Source organism: Cuculus canorus, chromosome 10 (assembly GCF_017976375.1).
Source record: "Cuculus canorus isolate bCucCan1 chromosome 10, bCucCan1.pri, whole genome shotgun sequence".
NCBI lineage: Eukaryota > Metazoa > Chordata > Aves > Cuculiformes > Cuculidae > Cuculus > Cuculus canorus.
This window is the reverse complement of record NC_071410.1, coordinates 11,572,193-11,598,292: the sequence shown is the minus strand read 5'-3', so window position 1 is coordinate 11,598,292 and position 26,100 is coordinate 11,572,193. Positions and strand designations below refer to the sequence as shown.

Sequence of the window (26,100 nt, the reverse complement as noted above, 5' to 3'; positions counted from 1 at the left end):
GGGTAAATGCTAGTAAAGAATCAGTAAGCATACCCTGTAGAGAGTCAGTAAAAGTAATTTAGATGAAAATCATATCTGTGTTTTCTTAAAATCAGTTAAAATTTGTTGCTAGACTTTAATTTTATTTGATAGTGTATAATAAGTTGGTAAATGCTGTCTTAATTTCTATTCACAGAGGTCTTCATCCTCTGAAATACTCTCAGTCTCCACTACAATTGCCTTTTACAGGGTCTATGCCCTGATGATCTAAAGTACAGATGTACAGGAGCCTCATGTCAACTGCAGTCCAAAGGGAGCTTGCTGGAGTCACTGTTGGCATCACTGTTTGATGACTCATAACAGATAACTAGAGAAAATGACTTTATGGATATTAAGGATACTGAGTATCCAAAAGCTGAAATAAACTACCTTAATAACACAGGCTGGGGAAACACAACAGACAAGTCGACTAAGATTGGGTTAGCAGAGTGAAAACTCTGCTATTTAGTAATCATTCCATATAGGTTACATTTCAACTTTAAACTGATTTGTGTGCAGGAACAGAAACAAGCATCACATCCAGCTATAAACATAAGCAGATACCATAAGCATCCAACACTTTCACGTGTCTCTTTCTGTAGCATTGAGCTGATACACATTCTGATAAATGCCTCTGCCTTTTTCTGTCTCTAGGGGAGAGCAGCCAAAAGAGTGGTGATTTCACCCATCTTTGATAGTGTTGCAGTTCTGAGCTCTGGCAACAAAAATCCATGTAGCTGCTAGCCCCCGTGGGCAACAAAACCACATAGCTGCTCACTTATTCCTGCCCCTTCTGAGAAGAATAGAAAGAAACAAAAGGCAAAACCCCTAGGTGCAGATGAGGATCAGTCATCAATTATCATCAGAGGCAAAGCAGACTGTTAATTTATTACAAATCAAACTGAGTAAGATACTGAGAAACTAAACCAAATCCCAAAAAGACGACCTTTCTCCTACACTTCCCTTCTCACCAGGCTTAATTTTTACTCCCAGCATTCTCTACCTCATCCCCTGAGCAGTGCATTCCTCACACTCTTCCCCTTCTCCAGCACAGCATCCCTCCCACAGGAGGCAGTTCTCCATGAAATTCTCAACATGAGTCCTTCGCATGGGCTGCAGTTCCTCACGACCTGCTCCGGTGTGGGTTGTCATGGAGTTGTGGCCTACTTCAGGTACCTCCACCTGCTCCAGCATGGGGTCTTCCACAGGCTGCAGGTGGATAACCACCAGGACTCCTCACGGGCTGCAGGAAGACAGCTGGCTCGACCCAAGTCTCCTCCATAGGCTGCAGGGGAATCTGTGCTGAGGCCCCTGGAGCACATCCCCCTCCTCCTCCTCCTCCTCCACTGACGCTAGTTTTCTCTGTCACGCTATTTCTCTCACATCTGATATCTGCAGGGCTCTTTCTCACACATTTTTCTTATCACTCTCTGCTGCCCAGCACAACTGCCCAGTTGCAGGCCGTGGGGGAAAGACTAGCACCTGCTCCCATGCTTCCTCCTCTCTCTCCACTGCTGTCACCTCTTCATTGTTTTTTTCCACCTTTCTTAAATATATTATCAGAGAGGCATTGCCACCACTGCTGATAGGCTTGGCTTTGGCCAGAGGGGGGTCCACCTTGGAGCCAGCTGGCCCCAGCTTCCAGCAGCATCCAACAGCATCCAGCAGCCTCCCCTGCTATCAAAACCCTCGCCACGCAAACCCAACACAATTAATGATGTTCTGGCAGGAATAATGATGAGGTCCCTGCCCATTCAGTCTCCCTTTCCTGCACTATCCTCCCATGCCTCAGTGCCGCTAATTATGCTCAAGAAAACAAATTCAGGGGAGTTCCTTGTGCCATAACCTGGATGCACAGTAACAGAAGTTCTCTATGAGAGGCAACAGCTGTTCTTTCTTGCCTGCTCTACAATAACGGCTTTCAGATAGCCCCAATAAACAATGTTCTTTATTCTTGTTCATACCAAAACTCACACTACACAAACATTACTTATATTGATGGGAACTGACATAGCCATTCAAGTCAAACTACAACGGCAAATCTTTCAGTGCTTCTGGGTTCAGCAATTGCTAAGCATAAATCTAGAGCTTTTGGTACAAATCTCTTTTAGCCATCTGTTCTGTAAGGGCAGACACAAATTTATGGAGACATTCAAAATGCATGTTGTGAAAAGAAGGAAGTATAAGCATGACCTCACCACCTCATAAATGTTCACAAATCTTTCTGCCTTCTGAATTTTGCACTTCATACTTTTTCTGGGGTGAAGACAAAAAACTTTGACTACATGTCTGCTTCTCTGTTGGTTGCTTTCTTGATTTGTTTTTCTTTATCGCACTTCAAAACTGAAAATAAAATCAGTGCACTTAACTTGTTGTCATTTTGAATACAGCAAAGAAAGCTTCGTGTGACAGCAAGTTTTCCAACCCTATAGACAGCGTCTATATCTATGTGCAGGCTTAGCAGAAACAGCCTGAAGTAACAAAAAGCAATCAACAGTCACAGTAGCACTGGACAATCACTGCACAATGAATACTTCATTCAATATACTTTTTTTTCAGTTTATATTTGCTCCTCCTATTTGTTCCTAGGAAAAATTTTTCTTCCAAATATCTGGCATTATTTGTCCTTTTGTACAATATGCATTGATTTCTTTGGCTGGCTGGTAGCATTTCTTCCAGCGCACTTTTATGAAAGTCTGGACACAAAGTGGGATCACACACAATCCCCTTTACAAGCAATCTCTTTTTACTCAGCTATACTTTCCACATGCAATGAGTTTTAAATAATTTTTCGTTAAAGGCTTATCCCAAATTTCATGTACTTCTGATCCTGTGTGCGCCTTCTGTGCAATTAGATCTATCTTTTCCGCTTTTGATTGTAAAATCCTGAAATTAAGGAATAAATAGTAAAAAAAAAATTTCTAAAAATAGAAAAACTTTGATGGTTCATACGCAAAATCACATGCAGAACCTCGTAGAAAAATTCTCCTGTTTAGTTGCATTAATCCTAGTGGAAAGTCAAAGCAGGTAGTTACTGCACCAGGAATAAATAAATGAAACTTTCTGCACTCTTTCCACACTTCTTTTACATGCACTGTATAACCACCAAAGCTGTAAGAATGCTCAAAGTAGGATATAAACTACACTTTTGCCTGAGACTTTGGTGAAAAGAGACCAGGATCTGAGGTTGGGTTCTTGAGGTATCTTCTGCACAAAAAAGGAGTAATTCCCTTCTCTTACACCACAGAGTGTGTCCTGTCTCTGCCTTTTATTTTGGTACCTTCAGAAGCTACGTGTGATCTCTCAGCGTCACAGTGCCACTTAAGTTCTGAGAATTCAAAGCTATTTCACTTTCTGAAAGAAAAGGCATGAAGATACCTATTCTGCTCAGATTCTGCTCCTTGAAGAAACAATGGCTCTTTCAACATAGGTCTTTCAAAAATGTTAAAAAAACCTAAACACAAACGCTTTGTGTAACATTCATTAGAAAACAGAAATATACCTCTGGCAAATATCACATTTTCTTCCTTCCAGTAATCCAGTTAAGTAGAATCATTTTATTGATGAATTTTTCATTTCTATGCTAAATTGAGCCTCATCTTTCTACTTAGTTGAAATGGTCCTTTTTTCCTGCATACTTTTATTAAAAGAAACTCAGAGAAAGCCAGCATAATCTATCAATGAAATCAACACGGGGTTTTTTTTTGAGTGTGTAGTGTACTGAAGAAGCAGAATGTGTGTTAAAAAACATTTGGCAAGAAAGACTGCTAATCTGCATACAACTATGTAGCCTGACAGCAGCACTAACTGTAGTATGCACAGTATGATACAAATACATTTTCTCTATATTACCATGTGACAAGAAGTGCACTGGAATACTGCTAGCTACTTCCCAAAATATAGAGTTAATGTGATCACTTTAAGCATATGCTTTTGCTCTAATGATTCTATGAGCAATTATCTAGGCTTGACAACTCTTGCCTGGACTGCCTCTTGTAGGCAATATCTGGGGATGTGGACCTGCACACACAGTATTTTCAACTTGACAGCCATCCACTTTTCATCTTTTTGGGAAAGCGCTTTGACAAAAATCTTACTAAAACAGAAAACGAATAAAATAACAGGGGTAAAGTTAAGATGCAAAGGAGTTGAAAGAGAAATAGTCTTTGTTATATGGACAAGTTACAACAGTAATACTGTGTGCAGCAAAAGCAACATCTGTTTGCATGCAGAGGACTCTGATGTTTGCAAACAACTTGACACCAAATCCATAGGAATGAAGAGACTTATAATTGTTCACAGATGGCCTTGGAATCTGATTGAAAGCCCTTTATATTTGTGTAAATTCACCATGCCTTTTGAAGCCAAGAGATGGTAAAATCTTGTTGCATAAGGTCCAGAATGAAAGAGAAACCTTTAAAATATTAAAAATAACATTTTAGCATGGTTGCTAAAAAAAATCTGTGCATTTGTCTCTACCTTCTGCAGGAAAGGAGATTCTCTCTGCTCTAGGGGGAATTCTATCTACTCTAGGGTTTATACTAATAGCACATCAACATGATACTTGAGTACTCCCCATATTTAAGAGGCAACAACATCCCCATGGGTTTCCTTGGATCTCTGACTCATAAACATAGTTTTGCAAAAGAAGGTGAGGGAGGACTCTGATGTGGTTTGTGGTGATGAAACAGATTTCAGCAATGTGAAAAGGCTGTTATATGGCAAATATAATCTCATTTCCTGAAAAAGCAAAGGCTACCTATCTCCACAGCTATCTATTCAACACCTTTTCATGGCTTGGCCTTCATTCTGTACTAATAGTAGCAGCAATGTTATGCTATTCCTAAAGTAATAATTAAAACCTTCTTATTCTTTTATAAAGTGTTATGAACTTTTCATTCTGATTTCCAAAATCACCCCAAAGCACTAAGTGATAGTTACAATTAAATTAAAGCAGAGCGTGTATCAAAATGGCTGATCTGCATTTCTTTTTTTACAGGCTGAACAATCACATTGTGGGGGAGGGATGGGAAAGAGAGAGAGAGAACGGGTGCATACGTACAAACACACTTACAAAGGCAGATATAAATATGCAGCATACAGAAGGTTGAAGCGATGCCTCCATTTCACCTAGAAGATGATCAATATTCTAAAAATAACTATTTTCGTATTTACATACAGCAATATATCACAAACAAATATAACCGATTTATTCATTGTGAAGTACAGCTAGGTTTTGAGGTTACAAGACTGGCAAGCATATATTCTACACTAAAAACAGTTTTAGCTAAGGTGTCCATTTGAAAATTACCTTTTTGTCTTCTGCCCCACAGCATGATAGCTTAGATTTTAGCAGAGGACAACCGGTGGACATCACTGCAGAAGTTGTTCTGTTATTTTAGCTGTGAAAAACAAATGGAAACACTGAATTTCAGTATATAGTACTAAAAAGGAACATTTTACTAGTGTGGACTTGTGTAATAATTTTGTGAGCACCAATTCTTTAGCCACAAGGACACTCAAGACATAAAGGAATTAAACAGATATATTACATACAGAGCAGTGAAACACAGCGATGTTATCATTTTAACTGTTCCTCAAATGAAATACCTTTCCTATCTTGCCCTTTTATTCTGTCATCTCCCATTTTCACATTGTCCCAAACATATGAGGTAACTTGTACACATGTGGCTTTTTAGGCTAACTTGTAGAACTTGGAATCCCAATAGTCTTCTTGGCAAGACGTGACTGACAGAAGACCAAGGGCAGAAAGCTCCAATTCCACTGAAGTTAGTAACAAGTTACCTCTATGTGAGACTCTTAGCAACACACAAATGGATATACAAGATGTAAGATCTGACGACACAGAAGAAGAAATAGAGAATCTCCCTTACTTTGCTCCTGCTGAAGCTCCAGTGACTACAGAATTTCCCTTCACAGAACTGAAACACTTACATAAATTAGTGTAATAATTTTCTCTCGTCACCTCTTCTGTTGTGGAAGTCTAGAATGGATCATACTACCTTATCATACAGTTGCATCAGTGTCTCAGCACATCTTTCTGTAAACATATTAACAATATGAAAAAAAACATTCTCTGACAAATTTTGTGGTATCGGATGTGAAGGTTGAAAGGGGATATTAAACAAGATGTCAAAATTCCCGTGTTTTAATGAATCACAAATTGAGATAAAGCAGCCTTTTCCCAGACCTAAATTATACCTTGAGTTCTGCAAAACTTTGACTATTAGGACATCTTGCCCAATTAGTCAGAAATGTGTAAATGAAGCCTAACAGAATTAGACCTTGATGAAGGGGAAATATACATGGTAGAATATCCCAAATTATCAGACAAATTAGATGATTTTACTGGCTGACAGGAAGCAGAACTTTGAGGAGTAAGAATTATTTCCAGAATTCTTTTCAACAAAGTGACAAAGTAGTAATAAATATAAAGTACCGTACAGTCTAGACATGTCAAAATGCTTTTTATATAATGGAAGATGGCTAGGCAAAAGGAAAATCTGTCCATGCAGTATATTTCAGGCAGATAAGGGCAAGCAGTATCTATGTTTAAAAAAACCCAATAATTCCATTAACTCAATATTGACATTCTACATGCTGCACCTCAGCTGGAATGAAATGGCCTGAAATTAGGTATCTGCATGTGAAGGTCTAAGCATATACAATTTAGGCAAAGAAACATCTGACTTTCTGTTACACATCCATTTTGCTCCTGGATTCTGAAACGGATTTTCCTGATCTGCCTTATTTTCATAAATATCTAAGGCATCTCGAATCTTTTAATCAAATAGCTGTCCATGATCGCGATATTCTGAAGCTCTGCCACATAGCAAAGTAATTCCTAGTGCCTTGGTTTTACTGCACACAGATTACAACTTGCAAGACATTCATGCATTTTTTCTAATGAAGTCAGCAATGCAGTCCTGTTATAAATCTCTAGCCCTTGCTAAATTTTTGTTGGGGCAACAGTTAGTCAAGACTCATCCTCTGAGATTAAAATTCTCTTGGCATGCGTTTATCCATGTCACATAAAAGAAACAATGCATCTGAGATGGACAGCTGGATGCCCGCCACCTATGAATTGAAAAGGTCAGCTAACTCTTATGGCTTGTAGAAGGGATAGATACAGAGTAAGAGCAGAGCTTCGCTCTGTAATTTCCAGCATGCATGTTGTGAAATTAACTGGAGGAAGCTGGGGCTAGAATCAGCACAGGGCTAGCACGCATGGGTCATCTTAACTTCTTGTAATCATTAGGTCTTCCATTATATACATGGCAATCTGACATTTTTGCTAAGAAAATTCCCCTTTTACTAATTGCTGCAGGCCAGATCTAGTAATGGATTCAAGTCACCTGAGCTAGTCACATCTTTATGTCTGTTGTAGGTGGTTAGAATAAGATGCAGTAAGTTCTGTTAGGCAGAATCACATCTGTTCCTTTACACAGATTTAAACTCCTCAAACAACATCCAAAATCCAAAAGTTGGAAGCTGCTGGAATCTAGCAAATAAAGAAAGGCTCTTGACAGACCCGCTTGCACAGAGGATCATACACAGGAGAAGAAAGTCTTTAGTGGTGCTACAAAATATCATATCTTCACCCCGGAAGCTCTGCCTATCCTGCCCTATGGGGGCTCCTCCTTATGGGCAGGAGCATACATTTTTCTTTCGAAACATCAACCAAACATTATTAAACATAGTTCTGTCCTGAGAAGCCATGTTTTTCAATTCTCATGCCAGACATGGAAAATTAATTCAATTCCTATTTCCCGGACAAATCGTCTAGCCCCTACATCAGTAAATGGAAGGAGGGTAGCAGTTCTTCCTTAGGGTTCAAATTAAGGAATGAGCAGTTGCAGGTCAAATCTGTGATCCTGCACCAGGAAACATCCACGAGGATTTAAGCAGGTTTTGCTTCTGAGTCTCTCTTTCATGAAAAAGGATACATTGAGAGCAGCCCTGAGGAAGACTTGGGGACGTTGGTTGATGGGAAGCTCAACATGACCCAGCAATGTAAACTTACAGCCCAGAAAGCCGAGCGTATCCCAAACTGCACCAAAAGAAGTGTGACCAGCAGGTCAAAAGAGGTGATTCTCCACTTTTACACTGCTCTCATGAGCCCCATCTGGAGTACTGTGTTCAGTTCTGGGGCTCCCAACATAAGGACATAGGCTTGTCGGAGCATGTCTAGAGGGCCACAAAAATGATAAAAGGGCTGGAGCATCTCTCCTCTGAAGACAGGCTGAGAGAGTTGGGGTTGTTCAGGCTGGAGAAGAGAAGGCCACAGAGAGACTTTAGAGCAGCTTCCAGTATCTAAAGAGTATTTACAAGAAAGCTGCAGATTGACTTTTCACAAGAGCATGTAGTGATAGGACAAGGCATAATGGCTTTCAACTGAAGGAGGCTAGATTTGGATTAGATATAAGGAAGAAATTCTTCACGATGAGGGTGTTGAGGTGCTGCAACAAGTTGCCCAAAGAAGTCATGGATGCTCCATCCCTGGAGGTGTTCTTGGCCAGGCCGTATGGAGCTTTGAGCAACCTGATCTAGTGGAAGATATCTCTGTCCATGTCAGGGGGTTTGGAACTCGATGAACTTTAAGTTCCCTTCCACTCTGTTCTCTGATTCTGTGTTGCCATACTTCTGGCTTAGCCAGAGTACTGAAGCGGAACTTACTTAATTGCCTAATATTTGTATTCACAAATGTATGACTGTTGATGCCCTGTGATAAAACAGAATTTTTAAAAGTATCTGATTAATACAATTGGGTTAAATGCAATAATTAAAATAATAAACATATTATTTACCATGACTGATTAAAATGTAATTATTTTCCACTATCCATATCAGTGTTACAGTTACTCGAGAGAAACAGTCAGGTAGTCTAATTTGACAACATCTTCGCTGCGTTGTTTCATTCACAGTAATTAACCTTTTAACACGTGTGGCTATTTCCTGTTGTGTGGTTAATGCTCTTCTAAAGTGTCCAGCATGCATTCTTTCCCCAAAGTGTTATGGTACTTGAACTTGGCCAAAGGCCAGATTTTAATATCCATCTTTACCTTTCACTCAGCATTTCTTATTGCTACTGCAAGAGAGCAAAGGCAGCAGGCAACTCCACCTGGGGGAATTAAAAAGCATGACACTACGTAGCCCACTTAGGGATATTTGCAAAGGTGTTAAAAGTAATAGTGCTTTGAAATTTTTCCAGGGCAAATTTGGCCTGGTAAAACCTCTGAAAAACTTGACCTTCGATGTTATTTAATAATTGCAATGAAGTTATTTCAGTTCTATCTTACATTCTATGCTGTAAAAAAAGGGATAGTCTATTCATGAGATTAAATACTTTATTTCTTAAAAAAGGGTCTAGTCCAAAACCCATATCAAGGCTAAAGGAAGCCTCTTTAATTATTTCACTAGTCTTTGGATCAAGTTCACTTACTTGCAGTAGGATTTTAAAATTGAAATGGATTATTTTTCTTTGCCCAGGGGTTAGGTTACATAAGGACGAAGCACGGTGTGATAACTGATTACTAGAACAGTCTAGGAGTGAAATAAGAAGAATTAGCTGGATTAGTTGGTGAGTTCTTTATTGCTTCTTTTTTATTTGAAGGAAAAAAGATTTCTCTGTAAAATTATATCCAGTTAGGTTTTACAAATGATAATGATGATAAAACTTTTCAGTGATCTGGGATGCCTTAATAACTTTTTGACTAGTCAGGGAATATTTATGTTAAATATAATAATCTAGCAATAAAAGAAATCAGCCTTCTATTCCTCTCAGACTCCCTACTTCCTACCACACAGGCTTTGCTCCTATGAAGCTCTACTCATCTTCACAGCCAGGGGAGAAAGAAAGTGTGCTGATTCTTCTAAATGCTCAAAGGCTTTCCTGTTCCACAGCTTGAGAAGAGAACCCATGGAGTTGCTACTGAAGCTATTACAAAGCAAAACAATTTTTAAACAGCTGAGCTGTAATTTAGTATTCTGCTGAGGTTTCACTGAACAGAATCACTTTCAGCTCTCCATATGTATCACAGGATCGTATCCTTTTCTTAGGATGATGCAATTTGACAGTATCTCTATGATGTTCTCCTTAGGCCAGTCCCTTTTGGTGCATATTTATACATGTGGGAAAGAAAACCAGTAGAAAACAGAAACTAAATTCTGCATTCCTGCCTAAGAATCAGTGTAGATGAATAATTACAAGGATGAACACAATAAGAAATGAGTTCATAAAACAAACATTCGAAAGTGGCATGCCTCGCCTGTGCACCACATGTTGTCTTCAAAATGATGCCTATGCTATTCCCAAGTACAAGTAGTAGCTGTAAAGAACACCACGTACAGATACACACACTTTAGATCTCAAGCCAGTGCCAGTCACACTGGCACTGAGGGCAAAGTTTAATTAGGACGGACCTGGAAAGGACAAGATATCCACTACAAAACAACAAAGCAACAAAAAAAGTGAAAAAGTTGCAGGTTGTATTAATAAAGTACATCAAATTTTAGACATAAAACTCTCGGAAGCTACTTAAAATTAAGAAATTGACCGTCTAGAATAAAAAAAGGTGATTTTAAACTAAAGATCTACAGGAGTGTGTATACAATCAGTTGCACAGCTTTCGCCTCCATTCTTCACAATTTTGTCAATAGATTAACTACTAGAGGCAATGAGCGTTGTAAACATTTATCAAAGATTACACAGTGCTGTAGATCATAAGGGAACTCATAAATTCAAGGCCAAGGGGGACTGCTATGGTTCATATTTGCCTTGGTACTTAGAGACCATTCAATTTCACATAGCCACCCCTACACTGAAGAAAGCGCTCTATAGCATGAAGTTGAAGCCAGAGACCTTCAAAACTAAGATCAGGGCTCTCATATAGAGATTTTTATACCAAGAAATGAGAAGGTTCCACATATTTCAGCGCAGTTTCATTTTTCATGCAGGAATCAATAAACTTTAAATTTGACAGGAAAATCTGCAAACCTACCCCTAGAGCAACAATTAAGAACAACCTTCTGTTTTATGATATGGTAAAAAAGCTGCTCCAAGGTTGTTTTCCCTCCTTTTTCTTGTTCCTCTTCCTCAAAGAGAATTTTAGGGTGTTTTGAGGCAAAATAAGAGGTCTGGCCAGATCTCCCATCTTGTTACGCCCTCACAGGAACATATATATATATATCTTCAATATGTCACAAGTCATAAATCTAAGTAGCTGAAGATCAAGTTGCCATGACAGAATTCATTGAACAGTGCATTTCTGAGGTACATATGTCTATGTGTTTGCATACCTATACACACGCACACACAGACGTATTGAGCCAAGATAGTTCTAGACACAAAATATTTATTCTCTAAGATGGAATAAATTTAAGTATGACCTTTCATTTTCATTTGACCTTTTAAAAAACATGATTAAACTCTACGTCTTGGCACTGTAATTGATTTTCTTCAAACGACCATTTATCAGAGAATAAACTAGTTTTGGACCTTGAAGTTTGTATTTTGTGGCTTTTACATATCAATGAGTATTTTAAAAGAAGCCCTACACTCCAAAAGCACTTCTGAGAACACCGAAAGGAGGGAGGGAGAGGGAATAAAGAAGGAAAGAAGGAAAAAAACAGTCACCAAAAAAAGCCCAAACCGCAGGCAAGAGTCCCTTGCGTTTTGTCAATACATCACTCCAGAAAAGCTTGTCAGCTGGAAGATTAACTTTTGAGAGGAGATAAACTCAACTAACAAGCAGAGTTAGATACAGCTAACGATTCGTATAGGCAAAGAAGAGGCCCCAAAAGATCTTATTTAAATCAGTGCACAAGGAGATGATAGTTCATGTAAAGTCTATGCTTTAACAACAAAGATACAAACACTCTTTTCCCTCTGTTAGAGTAGCTGGAAGACACCTCACAGTATCCTACCTCTGATGCACAGAAAACATTTTTTTCCTCCAAAACACAGTACCATAACAAAATGGCATTACATAACCATATTCCAGTTAAGAATCTTAAACAGCAGAAAGATCAAATGTTTGATTTTAATTGATTTCTAGGGATTACCACGCACACCAATCTGGCCATGCAGACACTTAACCTGTTCTTAACTCCAGAATGAGTAACTCCCCTAAACTGCTGTAGGATTCCTTGTGTTTAGAGTTGCAGACATCCGGTTCAGGGACAGGCAAAAGTGTTCATGGATTCCAATCTTGTGCCAGAACTCCTCAACTCTCAGTTTAATTAATTCATTTTAAACAGAGTACTTACAGTAGAAGGAATCACATCATTTTCATAAGCAGTCCAATGCTAGGATGTACAGAATCAGACAGAGGATTCACTAATCCTACAAATAAGACACAGTACTTTAGACACATTAAGAATAGCTTCATCATCGTAGCTATAAAGGAATTTAAGTTAACCAGAAAGTAATTACCTGTGCGGTGCAGCAGAGGTAAAGTGATATCTAGATTTAACATTAATGTTAATTGAATTATACACCTGCTATGGGAAAAAGTAACTCCCTTGAACTCAAATTATGTTCTCCCAAATGTGATTATATATAACACATCTGCGTATTCTCAAACAATCATGAATATTATTTCATCAGAAGGCAATGGGAATATTTACTGTAATGAAATGCAAGAATATACAGGTAAAGAAAAGATTGGGGGACAAATGTCAGCCTTCTGTAGTGACCTTTACTTGATTTCAGGACTAACAAGAGGACTCGGGAAGCAAGCCAATACAACATTTGAGCACATACTTAGTCCTGAGCTTATGAGTTGTCTCAGTGTCATCATACTTAAGAATTTTGGCAGAATCAGGCATTATACAAGCTGTAGATTATTCTTCGGACATACATGGTATGAAGGTGCCAGTTTGATAAACCATTCATTTAAGAAGTTTTCAGGGCAAATAAACATATTTTTGGTATCTGGTATCCCTTTTGGAGGAAGCTACTGAAGTCTATTGACTTTTGAGCAGTACAAGAACCAAAGTTTACCTCACTTCAGGACTCCAGATCAGCACTGTTGGCTACCTGTCAGGAGCTACTCATAGTTTCTTGCAGTCCTCTCAAATTCAATGTCATGCATGCAACAGAAAAAAGTCAGAGTGTAGAAGGAAAGGTATAACTCAGATGGATTTGCTGAGATGGATAGCACACTGTAATAGGAAACATTCCCTTATTAAATAAACCTTCTGTTTTCTCCAGGAGATTTTATAGAAGTTTCAGCTTGGGTACTTTCACTAACAGGAAGAAAAGCCAAGTTGCTGGAATACAAGTGATGTACTGATGGCTATCCAGCAGACTTGAGGCAAAGCCTGTATGAGTGCAATAAACTATACTGAATCTCTGGCAAGTACACTAAAAAGGGAAGGTTATAAACTGAGGAGAAAATCTCAAAAGACTCTACCTACAGAACAACACAAGTTTTGAGTTTTATGTAGTTTTAAAACCACATAGCAACTGAGATGAAAAATGGACTTTAAAGCTTACCTTGCTTTTCAAATGAATGATGGGTATAATTTACTGTTGAAATGCACAAAGGAAGGGACTACTTTATTGAGTACACTGGCCTACCACTGTATGCATTTCACTTGTAGGAGCCCTTAGGCACTGCTTGAAGTGGAAGACAGCTCTGATGTAGCAGTCACCAACTGGCAAAATAGACAGCTGCGCCAGAGCTGATTCTCAAGCACAAACACCTGTGCTGGTTAAGCTAATTGAGGTTAACTACTTCTTCTAGCTCAATATACAAAAAGCTCTATCTTGCCTAGCTTCAGCCAAGGGATATCTACTCCAGTAACTGCCCTGTATTCTAGCAAGGCTAGCACTAAAATCAAGCAAGAGAAGTGAATTGGGAGTGAGATAGGATGGCAAGGTTATTTGATCTCTAGAAACATACAAATACGTTTGAAAGAATGTTAAAAAAAACTGATTTGAAGGCAGTGTCCTTAACGAGCTCCTTGTTCCAATACATTCAAACCTTAACATTGTTCCTCCATCTGGCACAGTAATTTACAGGGTGATTTGAGAATTAATATCCAGATTTTATATTGTTTAGAAAATCAATGTTTTGACATAAGAGTTTTTCATGAACTATAGCAGAACTGGATCTCTACTATAATTAAATGCTCCCGATCAAAGGAAAACATAAACCACCATCTTCAAAGTCAGAGTGATAAGACATTGTTGGTAATGTGCACTATACCTTTCTAGTTTGGTTGAGAACAGCAATTTTGGTTAGGTACTTTATGGCCTCTCACATAAAACAATCTGATGAACTATTTGTCCAAACAATGATGTGCTCTTCAAACTGTGTATTCACAGGTGCCACATTACTGTTATCACTACACACATGCACCAAACTAGAATATTAAATAATTGTCAGAAAATGAAAAATTATTATGGAAGTGTGACAAAGGCATTGGCAAGGTATAATACTGTGAATCTCGCACTTGCAGTGCAACAAGGAACCAAGAAGGAACGGTAACAATTCCACACTGAGACAGGATTATGAATGAATTGAGGGTGTTTATTCTAACAAGTGTAATGCAGTCAATGAGTACCAGTGTACAAAAATATACCACTTCACAGAGAAAAAAACTTATCTAAATTGCAATCTGATGGGAGAGAGTAATATCTAAAAAGAGGGCCCCATATTTAGTTGGTTCAAGTTAGCAGAGCCCTGACAGAGTCAGCGTAGGTGCACTGGTTTGTACCAGTTGACTGTCAGTATAGTATATCATCTAAAACAACACAGTGAATCTTTGCAGAGCCATTAGCATTTCAACAAGACAGATTACATGTTTTCCACAAGTTAGAGATCTCAAGAGTATAAGCACAAGACGACACTAGAGACCTTGAAAATACAAAGCACAGGATGAAGCCAAAGGCCTCCAGCATCTCAATACAAATAGTCAATTACTAAAGGAATATAACCTTGAGAGTCGGCTAGAACTGATTTCAGGGCATAACAAAGAGAACAAAAGAAGCAATATCCAACCTATGTAAAGTGATTCATGCTAAAAACACAAAGGTGATAACAAGAAGGTATAAATGCAAGTCACAACCCCCACAAGAACAGAAGTTAAGAATTCCAGCACCATCCCTCACGGTTAAGGACACCACAACTGATCAAAGTTGTTGCTTATCTGGAGAAGATCCTGGCATAACTTTGATGGAGAGAGTCCTGCTTTTTGGTTTTCCTACTTTTCCTATGTCATATATTATATTTAGTAAATAATTGGGTAAAGTTAATTAGAATTTTAGAGAGCAGCTTGTATACAGATATGTGTACTTTCTTCTCCAAACTTAACAGGTGACAATGTGATTAATATTGGCACACTAAATCAGGGTAAACCTCTTAAATATTTAATCTTTGTCCTTATAAATGCATTAATAAAGTAGTGGTAATAGGTGTAAGAATGCTGAAACACTCCATCTCTCTGCTGCTATTATTTTAGAGTTTTTTTTTGTAAAATCTTGTATTGCATAAAATAGTTTTTAGCACATGTTGTAAAGAAAGCAAATAATGCTAGATAAAATCTGGGAAAATTTAGAGCAACTGGCAGCAAACTCATCTTGTAGGATTCTCCAGCACAAGAGGGCAGGGACCGGAACTTAATGTTATCTGTGAAGTTCTGTATGTGCAGACAATCTTTTCTAAAGTTTGAGCTGTAGTTTAACGTTCCCTTTTCCAATCCTCCACAGACTTTTACTTCTCCTCTTAATTAGGAGGCTGCTGTTCAACATGTGATCAAGGATGTTTAACTAAGCGGGCTGAGGTGAGAGCTGGATGCCACTGGAAAAAGAACCCTGGACCACAGTGAGATGAACGTGGTTCAATAATTTCAGGGTAAAGATGTACAGCAAACATTTTCAGCAGCATTTTTACTTTTAACTCCTTTTAGCTAAATTGGCTTCAAAGGGAGTTGTGCTTCTAAACACCTTTGTGAACCTGGGCCTTTCCCTGGGAGCTGCAGTTGTCTCTGCTAAGATCCCTTAGCCCATCAGCATCAGAGGGAGCAGGTGTCAACTCCCCAGGGTCAGTGAGCGGTGAGTGAACCAACCTACAAAACACAACTTTCTGTTCTTCTGCCTCACTCATCCCAAAGACAAACTAAGAGAAAAAACTTACATTTTGCTTCTAATCTGTGCATTGCAGCCATTCAATACACGAGAAAACCTTCTATCCTTGCAAACATAAAAACATGCTACTTTTTGTTAGCCTGTTATCATTTGGCATATGACATTCTTCATTGAAATTAGTTTAGTCTAGTAGAAGTTAATGGGACATAGTGAGCTTGTTGATTACAATACAGATACATTAATGACAGCAATACAAGTGTGAATATCACTAGAAGTTCTTTGGTGCTTGTTCCAAATATTGGCAAGTTGGACAAGTTTGCTGTTCACTGCCGCATTTTGGCATTTTTTAAAAAAATATTCTTGTTCTGCATCAGACACTCTTCTCTTAGGAGAAACACACAGGGGGAAAAAAAAAAACCTGCCCACTTTGTTATTGAGAAATAGCAGGCAGTGTTCAGCTATTCACACTGCTCACTTGGTTTCACATTTCTGTACCCACTTCCCTCCGAAGAGAGATATTCTGCGCTGGAGGATTTGATACATTTTTCTGCACTACTGCATTCTGGATAGGGAGGAACACTTAAAAACTATCCACTAATGTCCATAGGCAGCTGGGGAGCCATCCTTCCCTTTACAGAATCTTTGCACACAGAACCGATTGGGGAAGATGTGTGGCACAATCCTCAAGGCTGCCAGGATGCCTAACCCTCCTGTGATGTATAATCAACGCACCAGTGTCCCTCAGCAAATATTATACAGAGCCTTAGTATTCCAGGCTCTGAAATTCAGCTTTGACATCTCCTCTCCCTCGAGCTGGCTTGATGCAGCACTTAGTGACACAGAGACAGACAAAATGACCTTGTGAATAAGAATTGACTATGTAAACTTTCTAGTTAGAACAAAATCCAGTGCCATTTGACTTCCAACACAAATATTACTTCATGATTTCCCACTGTGGCTGAACCTCAAAGTTCTTGCCCAAGAGCAGGCTGATCTGAATAAAGTTAGTGGGACTTACCCCTGTGGGGCAGGGAAGGGTGCCTCCAGGTGCTAGTTGTTCCTCTGGCACCACAAAGCAGCAGATGAGGAGACTCTCCCTCTGACCTCAAGAACTTTGTTCCTCACCTTACCCTATCTTCATTTTGTCTGCCATAAAATTATTAACCTCACTATTGTACTGAATAAGAAAAATAACTGCAGTAAATGTAATGACTGTATTGCCATTCTGCAAAATAAGAGTTAAATGTATTCATCCTAGCAGACATATGAATCACTTATGTATGAAGCGAAAAGCAGGGAGGCAGATGATATTCAAAGAATTAGACACAACAAATAGTGTATTTTTAGAGGATTAAGTCTATTCTTCATGTATGTTGTCACATGGGACTGAAGGTCAAGTACGTACAACCACCTGATCAGTGAAATAATCCTCCAGGACTACCTTGCCTGCAGAGACTTATTATTCTGAAATATAAATTATCAAAGAAAATAAAAAAGGGAAAAACTCCAATGATCCAACTTCTTCAGAGATTAATTCTATAAATATAACATAGGCCAAAGCCAGTCAGAAAAGCAAAATACTTCAACTATTCTCAACATATTCTATTTCAGGATTTCAGATATGATTCATATCACCAGGGTAGCATTGTGGATTTGTTTTAGCCAATTACATCTAACCAATATTGTTTAAAAATTCAAAAGACTGTAAAAGTCTGCATGTGTCTGCTGCCTGTGTGAATAAGTTTGAGATTGTAACAGTAGAATGACTGTTGAAGTTGACAGTTACAACTGGAAACTGAAGGCACTGTGCGTGGTCTACCTTTCACATTCTTTCAAAACACTTTGTAAAATACACTTAAGTGCAAGTTAAGGAGATGGAGAATCGATTTGTGTATATGAATCTTGTTCTTGCAAAACCCGTTCCGCATGTCCAAATTACCTGAGTGAAAAGTTCTGTTTAACTGAACTTCTGTGGTGCTGCAGCTGCACATTTGATGGAACCATCATTTGGGGCAGGTCCCAGTCAGGAGCAATCCCAGCTGTCCTACAACAGCAAAACTTACCAGAGAAATAACGTAGCTTCTAGTCACATGGTAGGCAGACCCAAATCTACTCTGCAAATATCAGTTAAATCAAAGAGGACACTTTTCTCATTGTCTGATACAAAAATTCCTACAGAATTGCTGTCAGAGCCTCATCATTTTCTATTACATTGCGAAACCACCACTAAGATAAAAAGCACTTGAAAAATTGTGAAAGATGCAACATTCATCTGATAAATTTCTTACAGTTCTTACAAGGCCTTTTTTCCCTTAGAACACAAATCAAATAAAAGGGGCACTGTAGTTAGAAAAGAACATTCACTGAGTTTTCTGATTTCCCAAGAACAGCAATTGACAAGAAAAGTGACTGCATCACCCTCTGTGAAACAGGACAATGAAAGGCCTGATCTAAATTCACTGAGTTTCTCTAGGGCTTAGAGAAGACCCAAAGAATATGGAGAGAAGAAAGCAAATGGAGATTCTGGGTATTTGTGCAATTCTTTTCAGCAAATCCTCATTATTTTTTTGATGAAACTCTTCCAATTATCAGGAGCATAAGTACCTCAAGAAATATAACAATATATATTTAAAATAACATGTTACAATTTATAAACAAGGTGATTCAGATTGAATGTGTTCAGATTAACAACCAGCTGCCACCAGCTGAGGATTAAATTCAAAAACCGTGACACAGAGTCTATGAAGAAATCAAATTGGAACGTCTCACCATTTTATGAAATGTATTTAATACCTTCTCAGGTATGACAAACAGCAATCTAATTTCCAGAAATATTATTTTTTAATCTCTCTATTCCATGAATATTATACAGGCAACATTTCCCATCATGTGTGGAAACCACTTCAGATAAGTGACTGCCAATATTACAAACCAAACCACTCCCATCTCAGGCAGGCATGACCTTTTAAAATGGTACCTGAATGGCACATCACTATTAAATACCATATCCATAATCTGCCCACCATCTGCAATCTAAAATACTGCCTAAAGTATTTGTTTCCTTTTCTAGTCCCATAATTGCAGTCAGTTTCTGCAGCAGATCCTGACACCCTCTTGTTTGCTGGCTGAACTCATTCTGTCATGAAAGGTCAGAAAGCAAACAGCTTCAGAATGTCAATAGGTGTTTAAATTTCCACCTCTGCCTGAATTTCTCATGTACTAAACCACCAAGTGTTGATTTAGAGGTCATTAACTTTAAGATAGGCTACTTGAATCCATAAAACGGGAAAATTTTCTCTTTCCTTACCTTCTTCAATGAAAATTTGAGTCTAGGTCACATTGACTATTAGCAGCTACTCAGGTAAGGTGGAAGACTATTGCTCTTCTTTAATCCCCCCTTAACAGATACATGATGTGTATTTAATGACAGGGATATTTAAAGTATCAATATTTCAGGAGGCCGTCTTGTTTAACCAATGATGATGTTTCACCACAGGTCTATTCAATCTGACTTTCCCTTAGTTTTCCTCAGTGCTGCAAAGGAACTCTGTAACGAGTCAAAATAAATTACATTTAATGCTATAGAATGTTTTCCATATGTGCATTTCAAATGCACTTTACAAGTACAGTTCAGGATCATTATTTCTAATAAAAAATAAGAATCTTGTCAAAACCCTACAAGTTTGCTAGAAGTGAAGTCGGGAACATAATGCAAATCCAATGCACGGGTTCGAACAAACTCAGCTGCCCAAGAATAGACTGATATAAGCCAAACAAGTGATGAGTGTACAACTGCAACATGGTAGAAAACCAGTGAATTTGTGAGGAAATCAAAAGACAAGGAAGCATTCCTATTCTCAGTGTTAAACATATAAAGTTTTGGATAAAAAATTAGTTTCTGAAAATCACTCTTTTCCTTATTTCATATAAGAAACATTAAAAGGAAAAATAATGTTCCATTTAGACCATAGTTGAAACTTAATACCTATTAAAATTAACCCTACATTCCCTAAAGTGAAATCCTTTGTTGACTAAGATTTCTTAAGGTTTTTGTTTGCATTTTACTTTAGGTTTCTGTTTTCCTTTAAAAAGAGAATAATGAGAAACAATGTTTTCCTTATAGTTTTAGACGGGTTACAGTGTCATTTTCTTTTAAGTTCAATAATATTTGATGGAACTGAGTTCATTTTGAATCTACTTTACTCATTCAGAATAGCTGCATAAAATATACCACGTAACAGATCACCTAGAAACCCTGTACAACTTAAAATTCAGTTTGGAAAAAGAAACATAACCAGAAAAATCCCACTGAGAATATCATGAGTTTCGGGGAATCTGAATACATATTTTTTTAAAGCTGGTGAGCTTATTTTCTCTAAGAATAGTGAGCTCTCTACATTGATTCTCTTCTTTTTCCAATATGAATGAATAATAAAATGAAACATTTGTTTTCATGTTCTTAATCACTTAGCACATGTTTGTTTTTAAACATCAGCTTCCGAAAGGCTGAATAAGACCCAGTTTTGCAGAAACAAACAAGTACCTGTATGTCATGATCAAATATGGGAAATTTCAACTCAAGAGGACTTCTTGTTTGCAAAGTGAGGAGCAACTGAAAATGGAGTTGACAGCGAAGCTGCATTTGCAGCATAACTTTCTGTGTGGTAGGTAAATCATAAATCTCTCAGTGTACACTACAGCAGTTCAATTGAAAACAAATAAAAAAGCTAGCTAGTCCCTGAAAAACAAACTAGAGTTTGAATAATGAAATAATCTCTGAACTCTGCTTTAGTTTGCTGTGCAGTGTTGATTGCTTTCATCCAGCAATATGCAATTTAAACATTTTTGCTTATTTTCTGTTTTCTTTGCCAGAACAGATAGATTGAACTGACTACGAGCCTTCTTTCTATTAGTATGCCATATGCATGCTGTGCTCCAGCTGTCATGTTAAAAATGCATAAGACTAAATTAAAAACTGCTGCAAAGACTTTTGGTGGTAATCAGATAACTCTCTCTATAAAATATGATTTAAAATGATAATATTTTCCACACATTTTATATCAGTAATACAGCTGAAGGATAAAAGAATACTACAATTTGATAATTATCCTTTATGAGCATTTTGTGTCATACTATAAATGACTGTATTATTCAATAGCATTTAAAAGTGCAAGTACTGAGTCATCACTTCAGCTGGTACAAACAGTAGTGAATACAGCAATTTTCACCAGCTTGAGCGTCATGATCAAATGAGGACAGCTTTTCTCTTTGGAAGGAAAACAAACCCTTGAAAAATAGTTATCAGACTACTCAATAAATGCAGTTAACAGAACTATGATGTTCAGCCAAAATCAGACCAATTACCAAGTGGTAACAGTGGAGTAAAACCCTCAGTACTTTTTTGGGAGATCATTGTATCAGGATGGATTGATGCTTTGGTCACAAGGAGGGAAGAGCAGAGGGAAATGGAACCTGGAAATTTAAAGCATACGTAGTAGTAGATACGGCCATGAACTCCAGAAAGCTCTCAGTCCAAAAATGAGGAGGGTTTCTGGAAGATCGTTACTGTGGAGGAAAGATTAATCTTACAGCTAGGGCAGAATAACAAGACTCTTCTACGTGTTACACTTTTTCAGGCAAATGAGATTTGATTTAGCTGTTTAGTCCCAACTTTGCCTATCCTTCTGTCCACAGTAGGGGGACAATGAAAGAAGTATATCACTGTTGTTGAACTCCTCTTTCCATATCTCTCCAGTGTCCCATTGAGGGTACACGTGGCTGCCTCACTTTCTGCACATGGCCTAGTTGGAAATATCCCAAAACTGCTTCTCAGCATCCCTAGGAATGTGGGAATGTCCTAGCAATAGTCTTAGTAACACTTGAGGCAATATAACATTAGAAGCTGCAGTCTTCTTCCACGGCCAGTAACGCAAGCTTTCAAAGCAGCGCTATGGCACACTGCTGAAAAAGCAGGGAAGAAGAACAGCAACAAGGATCAGACCCACTACTGTGCCAGAAATGGGTGCAGCTCTTTAAACTTTCTATGGTTTGGTTTCACTGACTGGATAGGGCCTTGGGTTTAGTAATCTGGAGATACCGAATGCCATTTTATTACTGTTGTCTGATCCCCAAAGTCCAATAGTGGACGTGGGAAAACAGATCTTATACAACAGTACTCCATGAGGGATTTGTAGAATACTTCCTTTGCAGAAAAGGAGACTGTAAACTAATCCATCATCCTGGGCTTTCTTCGGCTCTGTTTTTACACATGGGGGGAAAAAAAATCCACCAAAACCACTGTTCAGATGAGCAGATTTATTTTTTTAAAGCAAAAAAATATTATTATGGACCACCTGTGTATCTGCACGTAAGTTAATAATTGTCAAGTAAGAAAATAACAGAAACATCTAGATAATAAATTTAATTTTAAAAAGTTCTTGGACTACTGCATAGTAAAGTCTAACAATTCTTCCCTCCAGCTACAGGAAGTAAATGTCTAAATATATAATCATTCAAATTATTATAATAAAATATAAGTATTGTGAATCAACCAGCTATCAGAAATGGACTAGAATCAAGAAGTTCCTGCACTGTGCACAATGAAATGTTACTACGTAATTAAAAGGACACAAGAAATCAATTTTATATTGAGTAATAGGGTAGTTTCATTACTAATTTTATAATAACAGACGTTAAAACATCTATCTTGTCCACAAGCTGTAGTTTCAGACTCAAAAAAAAAAGCCCACATCATTCCAAGAACCACACATAGATAACACAAATTAGAAACTAAACCATAAACGTTTTAAATACATGAGTGTAACAAAGCAGTGTTGTAACAGTAATTATTTCTGAGATGCAAATGCACCAATAACTCAAAACTTCTGTCAGTTACTGAAGCTATTCATACAACACTCCATCTAGACACATTTCATCAACGCAGGAAAAGTTGTTATTGACCTTTTCCTGATTATTAAAATGTGTGGCATTTCAACAACATGAGCTGTTTTCTGTTGTCACAGCATATGTAACCTATGGTACAACACTGATGCAACAGAATCAACGGAACAGTGCTTTGCCAAGAAAATTCTATAAAACACCTCTATCGCATGTAATACTGTGTGAATTCTCTGTTATTGCTCTCCAATGCTTTAGATGTCATTAAAATTAGTATGAGCTCTAAACATATTCAACTTTAAACAAGGGATAAATTGACCTTTCTGCCTGCCTGTCCACTCTTCTCAGAAAACAGACAATAAAGGTACATGAGCTTCCTCGGTATCCATATTTTTTTTGTACTGTATTAAACCCTGTTATCGAGTAGGAAATTTTAAACCTTTTTACTTAAGTGTACTGATTCAACATATTGTGACAAGTTCCACAAGTCTTGTATTGAGCCTTCAGTGCCAATGCAGATTGAATTTATACTGTATGGAATGGATAGCTGACATACCTGAGGACTGTGGTCAGAGTATCGTGGAGTTGCATAGCATATGCTGATACGACAACATATATTCATCACCTTCAAGACTTCTCAAAAATCACTGTCTCAGCACCGAAAGCCATAGATCAACTCTCTATTGCTAAATCATGGAACATGGTGAGTTAACGAATCTGTAACGAAAAAGATCAGCATTTTCTTTTAAACAGAAAGCATTTAAATTTGCCTTGAAAGCAACAAGCAGGAGTATGTGGGGCAGAAAATAAGTGCTTCACAGTAATTTTCACCCAAGCAATTCATTTGGACAAAGACAGCTCCAACATTCTGACTTGAAAATTCAAACTGATCAAATAATCTTTCTTTTCACCTAGTAGTTAAATTAATCTTGTTGAGTGTTTTGTAGAATCATTATGTGTCTGTTATGTAGGGAAAACTTGCTTCTGAATTATGTTAAAAATAATTATGTGATTTCCTTGACCTGATCAACATTGTCAGCTTTTTCCAGAGGAAAGACCAATTTGGGAAGTCTCCTGAGCAAAAGTAACACAGCTGCTTTTTGCTATATGAACTCAGATGGAATAGGAACATGGCATCAGTCCTAGAAGCAAAACTGTCCCTTCCACATTAGTGACTGACGTGCCAATTTCTAAGTCTCGAGGGGCCCTGTGATTTGCTCAATTGTAATCTGGTGGGATTTGTTTTGTTTTGTTTTGGAGGGAAGGGGGGATTTGACATTTCTGTTCACGAAAAAAGAAATCAATCATTGCAATAACATGCTTCTTGTTTTGTTTTCACAGGGTGCACAACCTACATTTCTTTCTGCAGTATGTCCTAGAATCATCCTATTATAAGATTTCAAAAGGAAGTTTTACTTATTCGCCTGCGTAATATAACATGCAGCATAACATAACCATCTACCTTATACAACTTAGTTCATTAGCTTTCAATGGTATCAGAAGCAGTCCAGTTCCAGGTAAATTTGCCTTGCTACTTAGCCAGATCCTAAACTGTATGCACTTCCACAGCTCTCCTTTTCACATCTGAATAAAGCTGAGATGACTTCTTTCAGATCCATCAAGGTTTTTTGTCTTCTTTCACTGCATAGAAAAACAAAATTTGAGAGCTCTAGGAATCTACATTTGGCAAGATGACAAGAAAAAGCTGGCTGCTGCTCTGTGCTTGGTGGTTAGTCAAGGCATCTACACCATCACAAAACGGAAGGAGTTCCTAGATTCTCAACTTTGTTTCTTTATAGAGTGTAATATCAGCAGAAGGATAAAGCCTCAGAAAGAATCAATAAAATGAACAAATTGTTTTTACTGATTCAACAGTTCTGTTTATTTTCTAAACTCTCCTGATTTCACTGAAGTTTGAAACGTATAGGGACTACCTTTCTTTTAGTTCCCTATCTAAATCCAGGAACTCTTCTGTCTAGTACAAACATCAGACCTTTTCTTGTCTCCTATCATTCTTTCCGATGCTCCACAACTTGTTTCATTTTCTGAAATGGCTTGTCATTTTCAAATTTCAATTAATCATCTAAGTAGCAGCAGGAGCAACTATTTTATTAGTTTTGCTTGAAAAGACAAATTATGGAAAATAATAATACTGTTTTATCTTTAATTAAAAATAAGAAGCTTGGGAAACAGTGCTTAGCCATAGTTGTGCAGAATTGAAAAATGTAATTTAATTTTTCTGCTGTTTGTTCTACTGATACTACACAAGTATTCTTTCCAGCCATCATCTCTCATATGTAAATTCTAATTCCAGTGGTGTAATTAGAAGCCACAGAAATGCAGCTGAATTACTTCATCTCTAGGAAAAAAATAAGTAATCTCATCACATTGTATGCATGTGTGATTATTAAGCAAATAGTTTTATGGTGTAAGATCAAGACCCAGAAAATTACCCAAAATATCTCATTACACAGTATAATTTCTCCTGATGCCTGATTTAAAGTCTATGAAAAGTTGTCCAATTTCTAGTTTTTAGACTATATTTCATATACATATTGTTATTAATTGAACAAACACGTTTGGCCATGTTGCATTTTCACTGTCTTTTCAATTTTATACACAAGTTTATTAATATACTCCCTTCACTTCTATTTTTAAGACTTGTGCTTTGTTGAATGAAGACTCATTTTGTAGATTTTCATCTTGTTTCTTTGCAGTAGTCAGAGGATTGCAAGCAAATCTGTAGCTCTAGTGCTTTTTAAAGCTTGAAAACTGCACAGAAATAAAATCTTTCCAGTTCACTAGAACCTGATGATGTAAGATTTCTAAAAGCTGTGACTGACATAGTTTTATATGCAAGAACCAGACAAAAAGTTACATATGGATAATATAAGTAACAGGAAATAGAGTAAAATAATTACATAGGCTGAAAAAAAACAAATTAAAATATATGCTACATGGCATACAATGAATTTCTGCTGAACTCTTCATATTTTTTAACAGAAAAAAAAGCATTAACACTTTTACAAAAGAAATTCAAGTCAATAACTTGCTTTTCCCAAGACAACACT

At 37.6% G+C, this 26,100-nt stretch overlaps 1 long non-coding RNA gene across 7 annotated transcripts in view; it reads right to left on the bottom strand.

The window, feature by feature from the left end:
- Nucleotides 1-26,100, bottom strand: part of LOC128853218 (uncharacterized) — a 143,074-nt gene that overhangs the window by 84,440 nt on the left and 32,534 nt on the right. For 4 of the 7 annotated variants that reach the window (XR_008451554.1, XR_008451548.1, XR_008451553.1 and 1 more), the window contains exons 1-3: nt 23,586-24,377; nt 12,307-12,382; nt 5,330-5,420 (exon numbers count right to left, since the gene is read on the bottom strand). This is a non-coding gene — a long non-coding RNA (uncharacterized LOC128853218). Of the gene's footprint in view, nt 1-5,329; nt 5,421-12,306; nt 12,383-23,585; nt 24,378-24,491; nt 24,658-26,100 lie in introns of those variants that run through there. The other 3 variants (XR_008451551.1, XR_008451552.1, XR_008451550.1) reach the window with 2 other exon arrangements.